Source organism: Arachis hypogaea, chromosome 2, assembly GCF_003086295.3.
Source record: "Arachis hypogaea cultivar Tifrunner chromosome 2, arahy.Tifrunner.gnm2.J5K5, whole genome shotgun sequence".
Classification (NCBI taxonomy): Eukaryota; Viridiplantae; Streptophyta; class Magnoliopsida; order Fabales; family Fabaceae; genus Arachis; species Arachis hypogaea.
The window spans coordinates 20,971,296-20,986,800 of NC_092037.1; the positions used below are offsets into that span (position 1 = coordinate 20,971,296).

General features: G+C 39.0%; 1 pseudogene; it reads left to right on the forward strand.

Moving 5' to 3' along the window:
* Positions 1-15,505, forward strand: part of LOC140176760 (uncharacterized) — a 162,140-nt pseudogene that overhangs the window by 99,823 nt on the left and 46,812 nt on the right.

Below are 15,505 nucleotides of genomic sequence, written 5' to 3' on the forward strand. Positions count from 1 at the left end.
AAATTCAAAATTCAAAAAAAATTTGTATTTTCTAACTAATTTTGAACCACTTTTTCGAAATTTTTATATAAATTTCAGATTTTAATTTCAATTTTTTTCGAAAATTTTAAAAAAATATATTTTTAACTTCTTTTTATATATTCCATTTCTATTTATTCCACTACTATAAAATAAATAATAGCAACATACATATCATCTCTTTTATTCCATTATGGAATTAAATGGGAATGATCAGTCCAGGAGGACTCTGGGGTCATATGCTAACCCCACTACTGCTTCATATGGGGGTAGTATCTGTATACCCTCCATTGGAGTTAGTAGCTTTGAGTTGAATCCTCAGCTCATTATCATGGTGCAGCAAAACTGCCAGTATTCTGGTCTTCCACATGAAGAACCTACAGAGTTTCTGGCACAATTTTTACAATTTGCTGACACAGTACATGATAAAGAAGTGGATCAGGATGTCTACAGATTATTACTGTTTCCATTCGCTGTAAGAGATCAAGCTAAGAGGTGGTTAAATAACCAGCCTAAGAACAGCATAAAAACATGGAAACAGCTGTCAGAAAAATTCCTGAATCACTATTTCCCTCCAAAACGGATGACACAGTTAAGGCTAAGCATCCAAGGCTTCAAACAAGGAGATAATGAATCCCTTTATGATGCCTGGGAGAGATACAGAGAGATGCTAAGAAAATGCCCCTCTGAAATGTTTTCAAAATGGGTGCAATTAGACATCTTCTACTATGGGCTTACAGAAAAAGCTCAGATTTCTCTAGACCACTCAGCTGGTGGATTATTAATTATTTTACTCACTATTATCACTATTAATAGTGACAATTTCGTCCACTAAGTTTATTAATAGTGATGAGAAAACAAAGCTTACGTATTAATAGTGACAAGCTTGTTCTTTATTTTCTTTCTGCAAAGGTTTTTTTCGTCCACTAAGTTGTGTAAAAACTTGGTGTCTTATTGGTATCTAGCTTAAAACCTGGCATTCAAATGCCAGTGGGTGATCAGTCACATACAAGTACTGATAACAACCCTTCTAAAAAGGCCTCCCAACCCACTTCTGTAGGTAATAAACCTGCAGCAACTAAGGTTGAGGAATACAAAGCCAAAATGCCTTATCCTCAAAAACTCCGCCAAGCGGAACAGGATAAGCAATTTGCCCGCTTTGCAGACTATCTCAGGACTCTTGAAATAAAGATTCCGTTTGCAGAAGCACTTGAGCAAATACCATCTTATGCTAAGTTCATGAAAGAGATCTTAAGTCATAAGAAGGATTGGAGGGAAACTGAAAAAGTTTACCTCACTGAAGAATGCAGTGCAGTCATTCTGAAAAGCTTACCTGAGAAGCTTAAAGATCCTGGGAGCTTTATGATACCATGCACATTAGAGGGTGCTTGTACCAAGCAAGCTTTATGTGATCTTGGGGCAAGTATCAACCTAATACCTGCATCTACTATCAGAAAGCTTGGGTTGACTGAAGAAATCAAACCAACCAGGATATGTCTTCAACTTGCTGATGGCTCCATTAAATACCCATCAGGCGTGATTAAAGACATGATTGTCAAGGTTGGGCCATTTGCCTTTCCTACAGACTTTGTGGTGCTGGAAATGGAGGAGCACAAGAGTGCAACTCTCATTCTAGGAAGACCTTTCCTAGCAACTGGCCGAACCCTCATTGATGTCCAAAAAGGGGAAGTAACCTTGAGAGTCAATGAGGAGGAGTTCAAGTTGAATGCTGTCAAAGCCATGCAACATCCAGACACCCCAAATGACTGCATGAGTGTTGATATTATTGACTCTCTGGTAAGAGAGGTCAATCTGGCTGAGAGTCTCGAATCAGAGCTAGAGGACATCTTTAAAGATGTTCAGCCTGATCTGGAGGAATCAGAGAGAATAATAGAACCTCTGAAAATCCCTCAAGAAGAGGAGAAACCTCCAAAACCCGAACTCAAACCATTACCACCATCCCTGAAATATGCATTTCTGGGAGAAGGTGATACCTTTCCTGTAATTATAAGCTCTACCTTAGAGCCACAGGAAGAGGAAGCACTAATTCAAGTGCTAAGGACACACAAGACAGCTCTTGGGTGGTCCATTAGTGATCTTAAGGGCATTAGCCCAGCCAGATGCATGCACAAAATCTTGCTGGAGGATGACGCCAAGCCAGTGGTTCAACCACAAAGGCGGCTGAATCCAGCTATGAAAGAAGTGGTGCAGAAAGAGGTCACTAAATTACTAGAGGCTGGGATTATTTATCCTATTTCTGACAGCCCCTGGGTAAGCCCTGTCCAAGTTGTCCCTAAGAAAGGAGGCATGACAGTGGTTCATAATGAGAAAAATGAACTGGTTCCTACAAGGACAGTTACAGGGTGGCGTATGTGCATTGATTATCGAAGGCTCAATACAGCCACCAGAAAGGATCATTTTCCTTTACCATTCATAGACCAGATGCTAGAAAGACTAGCAGGTCATGAATACTACTGCTTCCTGGATGGATACTCAGGTTATAATCAAATTGCAGTAGATCCCCAGGATCAGGAGAAAACGGCATTCACATGCCCATCTGGAGTATTTGCATACAGAAGGATGCCATTTGGCCTGTGCAATGCACCTGAAACCTTTCAGAGGTGCATGCTCTCAATTTTCTCTGATATGGTGGAAAAATTCCTGGAAGTCTTCATGGATGACTTTTCAGTATTTGGAGACTCATTCAGCTCCTGCCTTAACCATTTAGCACTTGTTCTGAAAAGATGCCAAGAGACTAACCTGGTTTTAAACTGGGAAAAATGTCACTTTATGGTGACTGAAGGAATTGTCCTTGGGCACAAAATTTCGAACAAGGGAATAGAGGTGGATCAAGCTAAGGTAGAAGTAATTGAAAAATTACCACCACCTGCTAATGTTAAGGCAATCAGAAGCTTTCTGGGGCATGCAGGATTCTATAGGAGGTTCATAAAGGATTTTTCAAAAATCGCCAAACCTCTGAGCAACCTGCTAGCTGCTGACACGCCATTTATCTTTGATAAAGAGTGTCTGCAGGCATTTGAGACTCTGAAAGCTAAATTGGTTACAGCACCAATAATCTCTGCACCAGACTGGACATTACCATTTGAACTGATGTGTGATGCCAGTGACCATGCCATTGGTGCAGTGTTGGGATAAAGGCATGACAAGCTTCTACACGTCATTTACTATGCCAGCCGTGTTCTAAATGATGCACAGAAGAATTACACAACCACAGAAAAAGAGCTACTAGTAGTGGTTTACGCCATTGACAAATTCAGATCCTATTTAGTAGGATCAAAAGTGATTGTGTACACTGATCATGCTGCTCTTAAATATCTACTCACAAAGCAGGATTCAAAACCCAGACTCATCAGATGGGTGTTGCTTCTGCAAGAGTTTGATATAGAAATAAGAGACAGAAAAGGGACAGAGAATCAAGTGGCAGATCACCTGTCCCGAATAGAACCAGTGGAAGGGGCGTCCCTCCCTCTCACTGAGATCTCTGAAACCTTTCCGGATGAGCAACTGTTTGCCATCCAGGAAGTGCCATGGTTTGTAGACATTGCAAACTACAAGGCAGTGAGATTCATACCCAAAGAGTACAGTAGGGTGCAATCAAAGAAATTAATCACAGATGCAAAGTACTATCTTTGGGATGAACCATATCTCTTTAAGAGATGTGCAGATGGAGTAATCCGTAGATGTGTGCCTAAAGAAGAAGCACAGAAGATCCTTTGGCATTGCCATGGATCACAGTATGGAGGACATTTTGGAAGTGAACGAACAGCCACAAGAGTCCTCCAAAGTGGCTTCTACTGGCCTACTCTCTATAAAGATTCCCGAGCGTTTGTGCTTAATTGTGATAGTTGCCAAAGATCAGGCAACCTGCCTCACAGTTATGCCATGCCTCAACAAGGAATCTTGGAGATTGAGTTGTTTGATGTATGGGGCATTGACTTCATGGGACCTTTCCCACCATCATACTCAAACACTTATATTCTGGTGGCAGTGGATTATGTATCCAAATGGGTGGAGGCTACTGCAACACCCACTAATGACACTAAAACAGTGTTAAAATTCCTCCAGAAACATATCTTCAGCAGATTTGGTATCCCTAGAGTGTTAATCAGTGATGGGGGCACTCATTTCTGTAATAAACAGCTTTATTCTGCTCTGGTACGTTATGGAGTCAACCACAGGGTAGCTACTCCATATCACCCACAAACTAATGGGCAAGCTGAAGTCTCAAATAGAGAACTTAAAAGAATCCTGGAACGGACTGTAATTAACCGTAGAAAGGATTGGGCAAGAAGCTTGGATGATGCTCTGTGGGCATACAGAACAGCATTCAAGACCCCCATAGGGACCTCTCCATACCTGCTTGTGTATGGAAAGGCATGTCACTTGCCAGTGGAACTGGAACACAAGGCCTACTGGGCAACCAGATTCCTGAACCTTGATGCCAAGTTAGCTGGAGAAAGACGATTGCTCCAGTTAAATGAGCTAGAGGAATTTAGACTCAATGCTTTTGAGAATGCAAAAATTTACAAGGAAAAAGCAAAAAGATGGCATGATAAGAAATTGTCATCTAGAGTCTTTGAGCCAGGGCAAAAAGTTCTGCTATTTAATTCCAGGCTCAAATTATTCCCCGGGAAATTAAAATCCCGGTGGAGAGGTCCATATGTAATTACAAGTGTATCACCATATGGATACGTAGAGCTTCAGGATAATGAATCTAACAAAAAGTTCATTGTTAATGGACAGAGAGTTAAACATTATCTTGAAGGCAATTTTGAGCAAGAATGCTCAAAACTGAGACTTGATTAAAAGCTCAGTAATAGTCCAGCTAATGACATTAAAGAAGCGCTTGCTGGGAGGCAATCGAGCCAATCACAAAATTTAATTTTATTCGTTTTTCTAATAAATTAAAGTTTTACAGGTAGATGCTATAGTATCTTCAAAAGGTGAAATAGCAATTGGTTGAAGTCACAGAGTTACAGGGAAATTTGGAAGCTCACTGGCGTGAAAAAGCCAGTAAGAAACATTTTGGGCGTTGAACGCCCAAAAGAAGCACCCACTGGGCGTTCAACGCCAGTAAGGGTAGCCATCTGGGCGTTCAACGCCAGAAAGAAGCATCAGCTGGGCGTTGAACGCCCAGGAGAAGCAGCATTTGGGCGTTAAATGCCCAAAACATGCATCGTTTGGGCGTTTAACGCCAGGATGGTGGGGAGGAGGTAAAATTCGTTTTTCTTTCTAATTTTTCTAAATTTTTATGTTTCAATTCATGATTTCTTGCATAAACATGTTTCAAAATGTCATCCTTCAATTCCAAAATTTTTAATCCTAATTTCTAAAAACACTAATTTCAAAAATCCCTTTTTCAAAAATATCAAATATATCTTAATTCATAAACCCAACTCTTTTCCAATCCAAATTTTTTTCAAATCTTTTTCAACTCATCATATCTTTTGAATTTTGAAATTGCCTCTCCCTCTATTCCTCTCCTGTCCTTTCTTTTGCTTGAGGACAAGCAAACCTCTAAGTTTGGTGTGAGTTGCCATGATCACTGAGCTAAAACTCATCAAGATCATGGCACCCAAGGGAACAAGAAGAGCAAGGATGTGAACTTAAAGGAGCTGAAGCGTCAGAAATTAATTCTTGAAGGCACCCCACAGACTAGAGGAACATCCACTTGCCAAGACACAGGTCGTTGAGTTCTAATCTTTGCCTTAACTCTGTGATAACTGTTCTTATTAGAAATTTACCTTAGAAGTTATATATTAGTAGTAGTAATTAGTATCTCTACTTTGATTTTAATTCCAATTAAGTTATAATTTATTTTTCTCATCATCATTAAACATGAATAAAATAGTAGATTTTTAGAATAAAGAGGCAATTGTGATCTATACTTTCACACAAATCGAATAATCCCCGGTAATGGCTCCAAAAGCTTGGTGCACAATACTGCGGCTTTCACAACTCCGTTCAACTAACCAGCAAGTGTATTGGGTCGTCCAAGTAATAAACCTTACGTGAGTAAGGGTCGATCCCACAGAGATTGTTGGTATGAAGCAAGCTATGGTCATCTTGTAGATCTCAGTTAGTGAGTGGAATCATAGAGTCAAATGGGTTTAATTGGATAAATAAAATAAATAAAAGGGATAGAATACTTATGCAGATTCATTGGTGGGAATTTCAGATAAGCGAATGGAGATACTGTATGGCTCAAGGACGCCTGCTCTCCCACTGCTTCAACTCAATCCTTCTTACTCCTTTCCATGGCAAGCTGTATGTAGGGCATCACCGTTGTCAATGGCTACATCCCATCCTCTCAGTGAAAACGTTCCTATGCTCTGTCACAGCACGGCTAATCATCTGTCGGTTCTCAATCAGGTTGGAATAGAATCCCTTGATTCTTTTGCGCTTGTCATCACGCCCAGCCTTCAGGAGTTTGAAGCTCGTCACAGCCATTCAATCCCAGGATCCTACTCGGAATACCACAGACAAGGTTTAGACCTTCCGGATCCTCATGAATGCCGCCATCTATCTAACTTATACCACGAAGATTCTGTTGGGGAATCTAAGAGATACACATTCAAGCTCTTGTTGCATGTAGAACGGAAGTGGTTGTCAATCACGTGCGTTCATAAGTGAGAATGATAATGAGGGTTACTTATCATCACATTCATCATGTTCTTGGGTACGAATGAATATCTTGGAATAAGAATAAGAGAGATTTGAATAAAAGACAATAGAATTGCATTAATACTTGAGGTACAGCAGAGCTCCACACCCTTAATCTATGGTGTGCAGAAACTCCACCGTTGAAAATACATAAGTAAAAGGTTCAGGCATGGCCGAATGGCCAGCCCCCAAAACATGATCACAGGATTCAAAATACAATCCAGGATATCTAATACAATAGATAAATGTTCTATTTATAATAAACTAGCTCCTAGGGTTTACATGAGTGAGTAATTGATGCATAAATTCACTTCCGGGGCCCACTTGGTGTATGTTTGGGCTGAGCTTGATTAATCCACGAGCTGAGGCTTCTCTTGGAGTTGAACTCTGAGTTATGACGTGTTTTGGGCGTTTAACTCCGGATCATGACGTTTTTCTGGCGTTTAACTCCAGACAGCAGCATGAACTTGGCGTTCAACGCCAAGTTACGTCGTCATTCTTCGAATAAAGTATGGACTATTATATATTGCTGGAAAGCCCTGGATGTCTACTTTCCAACGCCGTTGAGAGCGCGCCAATTGGAGTTCTGTAGCTCGAGAAGATCCATTTCGAGTGCAGGGAGGTCAGATTCCAACAGCATCAGCAGTCCTTTTGTCAGCCTTCTTCAGAGTTTTGCTCAAATCCCTCAATTTCAGCCAGAATTTACCTGAAATCACAGAAAAACACACAAACTCATAGTAAAGTCCAGAAATGTGAATTTAACATAAAAACTAATGAAAACATCCCTAAAAGTAGCTCAAACATACTAAAAACTATATAAAAACAATGCCAAAAAGCGTATAAATTATCCGCTCATCACAACACCAAACTTAAATTGTTGCTTGTCCCCAAGCAACTGAAAATCAAATAGGATAAAAGAAGAGAATATACTATAAATTACAGAATATCAATGAATATTAATTTAATTAGATGAGCGGGACTTGTAGCTTTTTGCTTCTGAACAGTTTTGGCATCTCCCTTTTTCCTTTGAAGTTTAGAGTGATTGGCTTCTCTAGGAACTTAGAATTTCGGATAGTGTTATTGAATTTCCTAGTTAAGCATGTTAATTCTTGAACACAGCTACTTATGAGTCTTGGCCGTGGCCCTAAGCACTTTGTTTTCCAGTATTACCACCGGATACATAAATGCCACAGACACATAACTGGGTGAACCTTTTCAGATTGTGACTTAGCTTTGCTAAAGTCCCCAGTTAGAGGTGTCCAGAGCTCTTAAGCACACTCTTTTGGATCACGACTTTAACCACTTAGTCTCAAGCTTTTCACTTGGACCTTCATGACACAAGCACATGGTTAGGGACAGCTTGATTTAGCCGCTTAGGCCTGGATTTTATTTCCTTGGGCCCTCCTATCCATTGATGCTCAAAGCCTTGGATCCTTGCTACCCTTGCCTTTTGGTTTTAAGGGCTATTGGCTTTTTCTGCTTGCTTTTTCTTTTATATTTTTTTTCGCCATTTTTTTTCTAGCTTTTGCTTTTTCACTGCTTTTTCTTGCTTCAAGAATCAATTTCATGATTTTTTTCAGATCATCAATAACATTTCTCTTTGTTCATCATTCTTTCAAGAACCAACAATTTTAACACTCATAAACAACAATATCAAAAGACATATGCACTGTTCAATCATTCATTCAGAAAACAAAAAGTATTGTCACCACATCAATATAATTAAATTAAATTCAAGGATAAATTCGAAATTCATGTATTTCTTGTTCTTTTGAATTAAAACACTTTTTATTTAAGAGAGGCGAAGGATTCATGGAATTATTCATAATCTTTAAGGCATGGTTACATACTAATGATCATGAAGTAAAGACACAAAACATATATAAACACAATATTAAAAACGAAAAACAGAAAGAAAATAAAGAACAAGGAATGAATCCACCTTTAGTGGCGTCTTCTTCTTGAAGGACCAATGATGTTCTTCAACTCTTCTATGTCCCTTCCTTGCCTTTGTTGCTCCTCCCTCATTGCTCTTTGATCTTCTCTTATTTCTTGGAGAATGATGGAGTGCTCATGATGTTCCACCCTTAATTGCTTCCAATATTTGTGTGGAGGACAACTTATCCCCTGAGGTATCTCAGGGATCTCTTGATTTGCAGCCACATGTTCTAACCAACTGAGCTATTCCAGCTTATATATAAGTCTTTCCATCTCCCAAGACTCAGAGGTGGAAGCTTTTGTCTTTCCTTTGAGGTTTCACTGGCCTTAGGTGCCATTAATGGTAATGGAAAAGCAAAAAGCTATGCTTTTACCACACCAAACTTAAAATATTGCTCGCCCTCGAGCAAGAAAAGAAAGAAGAGAAGAAGAAGAAGATGGAGGTGAGTGAGGGGAGATGGATTCGGCTATATGGGTGGGGTTGGGTGGGAAAGAGGAGGTTGATGTGAATGGTGAATGGGGTGATTGGGAAGAGGATTTGAGGTGATTGATGAAGAAGATTGGGAATTGTGACATGGGGAATTCAAATCACAAAAATAGGATTAGGAGGGAAGGTGGGAATATGGTAGGTGGGGATCCTGTGGGGTCCACAGATCCTGAGGTGAAAAGAAATACCATTCCTTCACCATATAGGCATGAAAAATGCCTTCATGCATCATTCTGGCGTTCAAACGCCCATTGGTGCATGTTCTGGGCGTTCAACGCCCATGTGATGCATGTTTCTGGCGTTGAACGCCAGTTTCATGCTTGTTCCTGGCGTTCAGCGCCAGTTTGTCCTCTCTGTGCACCATCCTGGCGTTTAACGCCAGGTTGTTGCTTGTTTTGGGCGTTCAGCGCCAGAATGGTGCTCTGTTCTGGCGTTAAACGCCGGCCAGATGCACCTTCTGGGCGTTGAACGCCAGCCCGTGCGTCCTCCAGGGTGAAAAATTTTTTTCTTCTGTTTTTGACTCTGTTTTTAATTTTTTTGATTTTTTCGTGACTCCTCATTATCATGTACCTAATTAAACACAAAAATAACAAAGAAACAAAATAAAATAAAATTAGATAAATAAAATTGGGTTGCCTCCCAACAAGCGCTTCTTTAGTGTCAATAGCTTGACAGTGACTCTCATGGAGCCACAAGGTGATCAGGTCAATTTTAGTGTGTAGTCCCAACACCAAACTTAGAGTTTGGATATGGGGTCGTAACACCAAACTTAGAGTTTGGTTGTGGCCTCACAACACCAAACTTAGAATTTGACTGTGTGGGCTCTTCTTGACTCTGAACTGTGAGAAGCTCTTCATGCTTACTCTCTTTTGTCACAGAGGGATGGCCATGTCCCTTAAACACAAGGTAGTCCCCATTCAATTGAAGGACTAATTCTCCTCTGTTGACATCTATCACAGCTTCTGCTGTGGCTAGGAAATGTCTTCCTAGGATGATGCATTCATCATCTTCCTTCCTAGTGTCTAGGATTATGAAATCAGCAGGGATGTAAAGGCCTTCAACCTTTACTAGCACGTCCTCTACTATTCCATAAGCTTGTCTTATGGACTTGTCTGCCAATTGCAATGAGAACAAGGCAGGTTGTACCTCAATGATCCCCAGCTTCTCCATTACAGAGAGTGGCATAAGATTTATCCCTGACCCCAGATCACATAGAGCTTTTTCAAAGCTCATGGTGCCAATGGTGCAAGGTATTAAGAACTTGCCAGGATCTTGTTTCTTTTGAGGTAGAATTTTCTGAATCCAAGTATCTAGTTCACTAATGAGCAAGGGAGGTTCACTTTCCCAAGTCTCATTACTAAACAGCTTGGCATTCAGCTTCATGATAGCTCCTAAGTATTGAGCAACTTGCTCTCCAGTCACATCTTCATCCTCTTCAGAGGATGAATAGTCTTCAGAGCTCATGAATGGCAGAAGGAGGTTTAATGGAATCTCTATGGTCTCTGTATGAGCCTCAGATTCCTCAGGATCCTTAATAGGAAACTCCTTCTTGCTTGAAGGACGTCCCAGGAGGTCTTCCTCACTAGGATTTTCGTTCTCCTCCTCCCTAGTGCATTCGGCCACTTTGATTAAATCAATGGCCTTGCATTCTCCTTTTGGATTTTCTTCTGTATTGCTTGGGAGAACACTGGGAGGAGTTTCAATGACCTTCTTACTCAGCTGGCCCACTTGTGCCTCCAAATTTCTAATGGAGGATCTTGTTTCATTCATGAAACTGAAAGTGGCTTTTGACAGATCAGAGACTATATTTGCTAAATTAGAAGTATTTTGTTCAGAGTTCTCTGTCTGTTGCTGAGAAGATGATGGATATGGCTTACTATTGTTCAGCCTATTGCGTCCACCATTGTTAAAGCCTTGTTGAGGCTTTTGTTGATCCTTCCAGGAGAAATTTGGATGATTTCTCCATGATGGGTTATAGGTGTTTCCGTATGGTTCACCCATGTAATTAACCTCTGCCACGGCAGGGTTCTCAGGATCATAAGCTTCTTCAGAAGCTGCCTCTCTAGTACTGTTGGATGCATGTTGCAATCCATTCAGATTTTGAGAGATCATGTTGACCTGTTGAGTCAACACTTTGTTCTGAGCCAATATGGCATTCAGAGCATCAATTTCAAGAACTCCTTTCTTCTGAGGTATCCCATTGTTCACGGAATTCCTCTCAGAGGTGTACATGAACTGGTTGTTTGCAACCATGTCAATGAGTTCTTGAGCCTCTTCAGGCGTTTTCTTCAGGTGAATAGATCCACCTGCAGAATGGTCCAGTGACATTTTCGAAAATTCAGAGAGACCATAATAGAATATATCTAACATGGTCCATTCTGAAAACATGTCAGATGGACATCTTTTGGTCAGCTGCTTGTATCTTTCCCAAGCTTCATAGAGGGATTCACCATCTTTTTGCTTGAAGGTTTGAACATCCACTCTCAGCTTGCTCAGCTTTTGAGGAGGAAAGAATTTATCCAAGAAGGCAGTGACCAGCTTATCCCAGGAGTCCAGGCTATCCTTAGGTTGTGAGTCCAACCATATTCTAGCTCTGTCTCTTACAGCAAAAGGGAAAAGCATGAGTCTGTAGACTTCAGGATCAACTCCATTTGTCTTTACAGTCTCACAGATCTGCAAGAACTCAGTTAAAAACTGATAAGGATCTTCAGATGGAAGTCCATAAAACTTGCAGTTTTGTTGCATCAATGCAACTAGTTGAGGCTTAAGCTCAAAGTTATTGGCTCCAATGGCAGGAATGGAGATGCTTCTTCCATCAAACTTGGACGTTGGCTTTGTGAAGTCACCAAGCATTCTCCTTGCATTATTATTATTATTATTTTCGGCTGCCATCTCTTTCTCTTGTTCGAAAATTTCTGAAAGGTTGCTTCTGGATTGTTGTAATTTAGCTTCTCTTAATTTTCTCTTCAGAGTCCTTTCAGGTTCTAGATCAACTTCAACAAGAGTGCCCTTTTCCCTGTTCCTGCTCATATGAAAGAGAAGAAAACAAGAAAAGAAAGAGGAATCCTCTATGTCACAGTATAGAGATTCCCTTATGTTAGTAGAAGAAGAAAGGGGTTAGAAGAATGGAGATGGGGATTCGGATTTTTGGATGAAGAGAGATGAAGAGAAGTGTTAGTAATTAAGTAATTAAATAATTAAATAGAAGAAGAAAAGAGAAGGAAGATTTCGAAAATAATTTTTGAAAAAGAGGTTAGTAATTTTCGAAAATCAAAGACAAATTATAATTAAAATTAAAATTTAAAACAAAAAGAATTTTTGAAAAAGAGAGGGAGAATTTTCGAAAATTAGAGAGGGAAAAGTAGTTAGGTGGTTTTGAAAAAGATAAGAAACAAACAAAAAGTTAGTTAGTTGATTGAAAAAGATTTGAAATCAAATTTTGAAAAAGATAAGAGGAAAAGAAGTTAGATAAGATATTTTGAAATCAAATTTTGAAAAAGATAAAATTTTTGAAAAAGATAAGATAAAAGATAAAAAGATAAGATAAAAATTTTAATAAAAAGATATTTGGAAAAAGATTTAATTTTTAAAAAGACTCAACTAACAAGAAACTACAAGATAAGATTCTAGAACTTAAAGATTGAACCTTTCTTAACAAGAAAGTAACAAACTTCAAATTTTTGAGCCAATCACATTAATTGTTAGCTAATTTTCGAAAATTTGATATAAAGATAAGAAAAAGATTTTGAAAATATTTTGAAAAAGATTTTTGAAATTTTCGAAATTTATAAAAAAAATGAAAAAGATATGATTTTTGAAAAAGATTTTGAAAAGATAAGATTTTTAAAATTGAAATTTTGACTTGACTTGTAAGAAACAACTAATTTTAAAATTTTTTGACCAAGTCAACCCAAAATTTCGAAAATTTGGAGGAAAATAAGGAAAAGATATTTTTTTTGATTTTTTGAATTTTTAAAGAAAAACACAAAAATGACCCAAAACATGAAAATTTTGGATCAAGACACAATATGCATGCAAGAATGCTATGAATGTCAAGATGAACACCAAGAACACTTTGAAGATCATGATGAACATCAAGAACATAATTTTGAAAAAATTTTTGATGCACAGAAAACATGCAAGACACCAGACTTAGAAATTTTTAATGCATGGAAGATACGAATGCAAAAGTGCACATGAAAAACAACAAAAGACACAAAACAAGAAATCATCAAGATCAAACAAGAAGACTTGTCAAGAACAACTTGAAGATCATGAAGAACACTATGAATGCATGAAATTTTCGAAAAAATGCAAGAAAAATTTTAAAAGCATGCAATTGACACCAAACTTAAAATTAACACAAGACTCAAACAAGAAACACAAAATATTTTTTTTATTTTTATGATTTTCTAATTTTTTTTGTATTTTTATTTTAATTTTTTTTTTCGAAAAACATTTTTTTTGGAAAAACAAAAAAGAAAAGAAAAATTTTTGAAAAAGATTTTTGAAAAGAAAATTACCTAATCTGAGCAACAAGACGAACCGTCAGTTGTCCATACTCGAACAATCCCCGGCAACGGCGCCAAAAACTTGGCGGACGAAATTTTGATCACTATTCTTTGTGCTTGTATGTATTTATTCAATAATTGTCTTTATTTGAATTCACAACTCCGTTCAACTAACCAGCAAGTGTACTGGGTCGTCCAAGTAATAAACCTTACGTGAGTAAGGGTCGATCCCACAGAGATTGTTGGTATGAAGCAAGCTATGGTCACCTTGCAAATCTCAGTCAGGCAGATTAAAATGGTTTATGGGTTTTTCGAATAATTAATAATAAAAAGAAATAGATTATATGTAAAAAAAGGGATAGAGGACTTATGCAGATTCATTGGTGAGAATTTCAGATAGGCGAATGGAGATGCTGTATGGCTCAAGGACGCCTGCTCTCCTACTGCTTCTACTCAATCCTTCTTACTCCTTTCCATGGCATGCTTTGTATAGGGGTTCACCATCAGCTGTGGCTACTTTCAATCCTCTCGGGAAAATGATCCTATGCGGTTGTCAGTCGCACGGCTAATCGTCTGGAGGCATCACCCATGGTTGATGGCTACATCCCATCCTCGCAGTGAAAACTAATGCTCACGCACTCTGTCACAGTACGGCTAATCACCGGTTGGTTCCCGCTCCCAAGGAAATAAAATCCAGGCCTAAGCGGCTAAATCAAGCTGTCCCTAACCATGTGCTTGTGTCATGAAGGTCCAAGTGAAAAGCTTGAGACTGAATGGTTAAAGTCGTGATCCAAAGCAAAAGAGTGTGCTTAAGAGCTCTGGACACCACTAACTGGGGACTTTAGCAAAGCTGAGTCACAATCTGAAAAGGTTCACCCAGTTATGTGTCTGTGGCATTTGTGTATCCGGTGGTAATACTGGAAGACAAAGTGCTTAGGGCCACGGCCAAGACTCATAAATAGCTGTGTTCAAGAATCAACATGCTTAACTAGGAAAGTCAATAACACTATCCGAAATTCTGAGTTCCTAGAGACGCCAATCACTCTAAACTACAAAGGAGAAAGTGAGATGCCAAAACTGTTCAGAAGCAAAAAGCTACAAGTCCCGCTCATCTAATTAAATTAATATTCATTGATATTCTGAGATTTATAGTATATTCTCTTCTTTTATCCTATTTGATTTTCAGTTGCTTGGGGACAAGCAACAATTTAAGTTTGGTGTTGTGATGAGCGGATAATTTATACGCTTTTTGGCATTGTTTTTATATAGTTTTTAGTAAGTTTGAGCTACTTTTAGGGATGTTTTCATTAGTTTTTATGTTAAATTCACATTTCTGGACTTTACTATGAGTTTGTGTGTTTTTCTGTGATTTCAGGTAAATTCTGGCTGAAATTGAGGGACTTGAGCAAAACTCTGAAAGAAGGCTGACAAAAGGACTGCTGATGCTGTTGGAATCTGACCTCCCTGCACTCGAAATAGATTTTCTGGAGCTACAGAACTCCAATTGGCGTGCTCTCAATGGCGTTGGAAAGTAGACATCCAGGGCTTTCCAGCAATATATAATAGTCCATGCTTTATTCGAAGAATGACGACCTAACTTGGCGTTGAACGCCAAGTTCACGCTGCTGTCTGGAGTTAAACGCCAGAAAAACGTCATGATCCGGAGTTGAACGCCCAAAACACGTCATAACTCAGAGTTCAACTCCAAGTAAAGCCTCAGCTCGTGGATTGATCAAGCTCAGCCCAAGCACACACCAAGTGGGCCCCGGAAGTGGATTTATGCATCAATTACTTACTTATGTAAACCCTAAGAGCTAGTCTAGTATATATAGGACATTTATCTATTGTATTAGACATCTTTTGACCA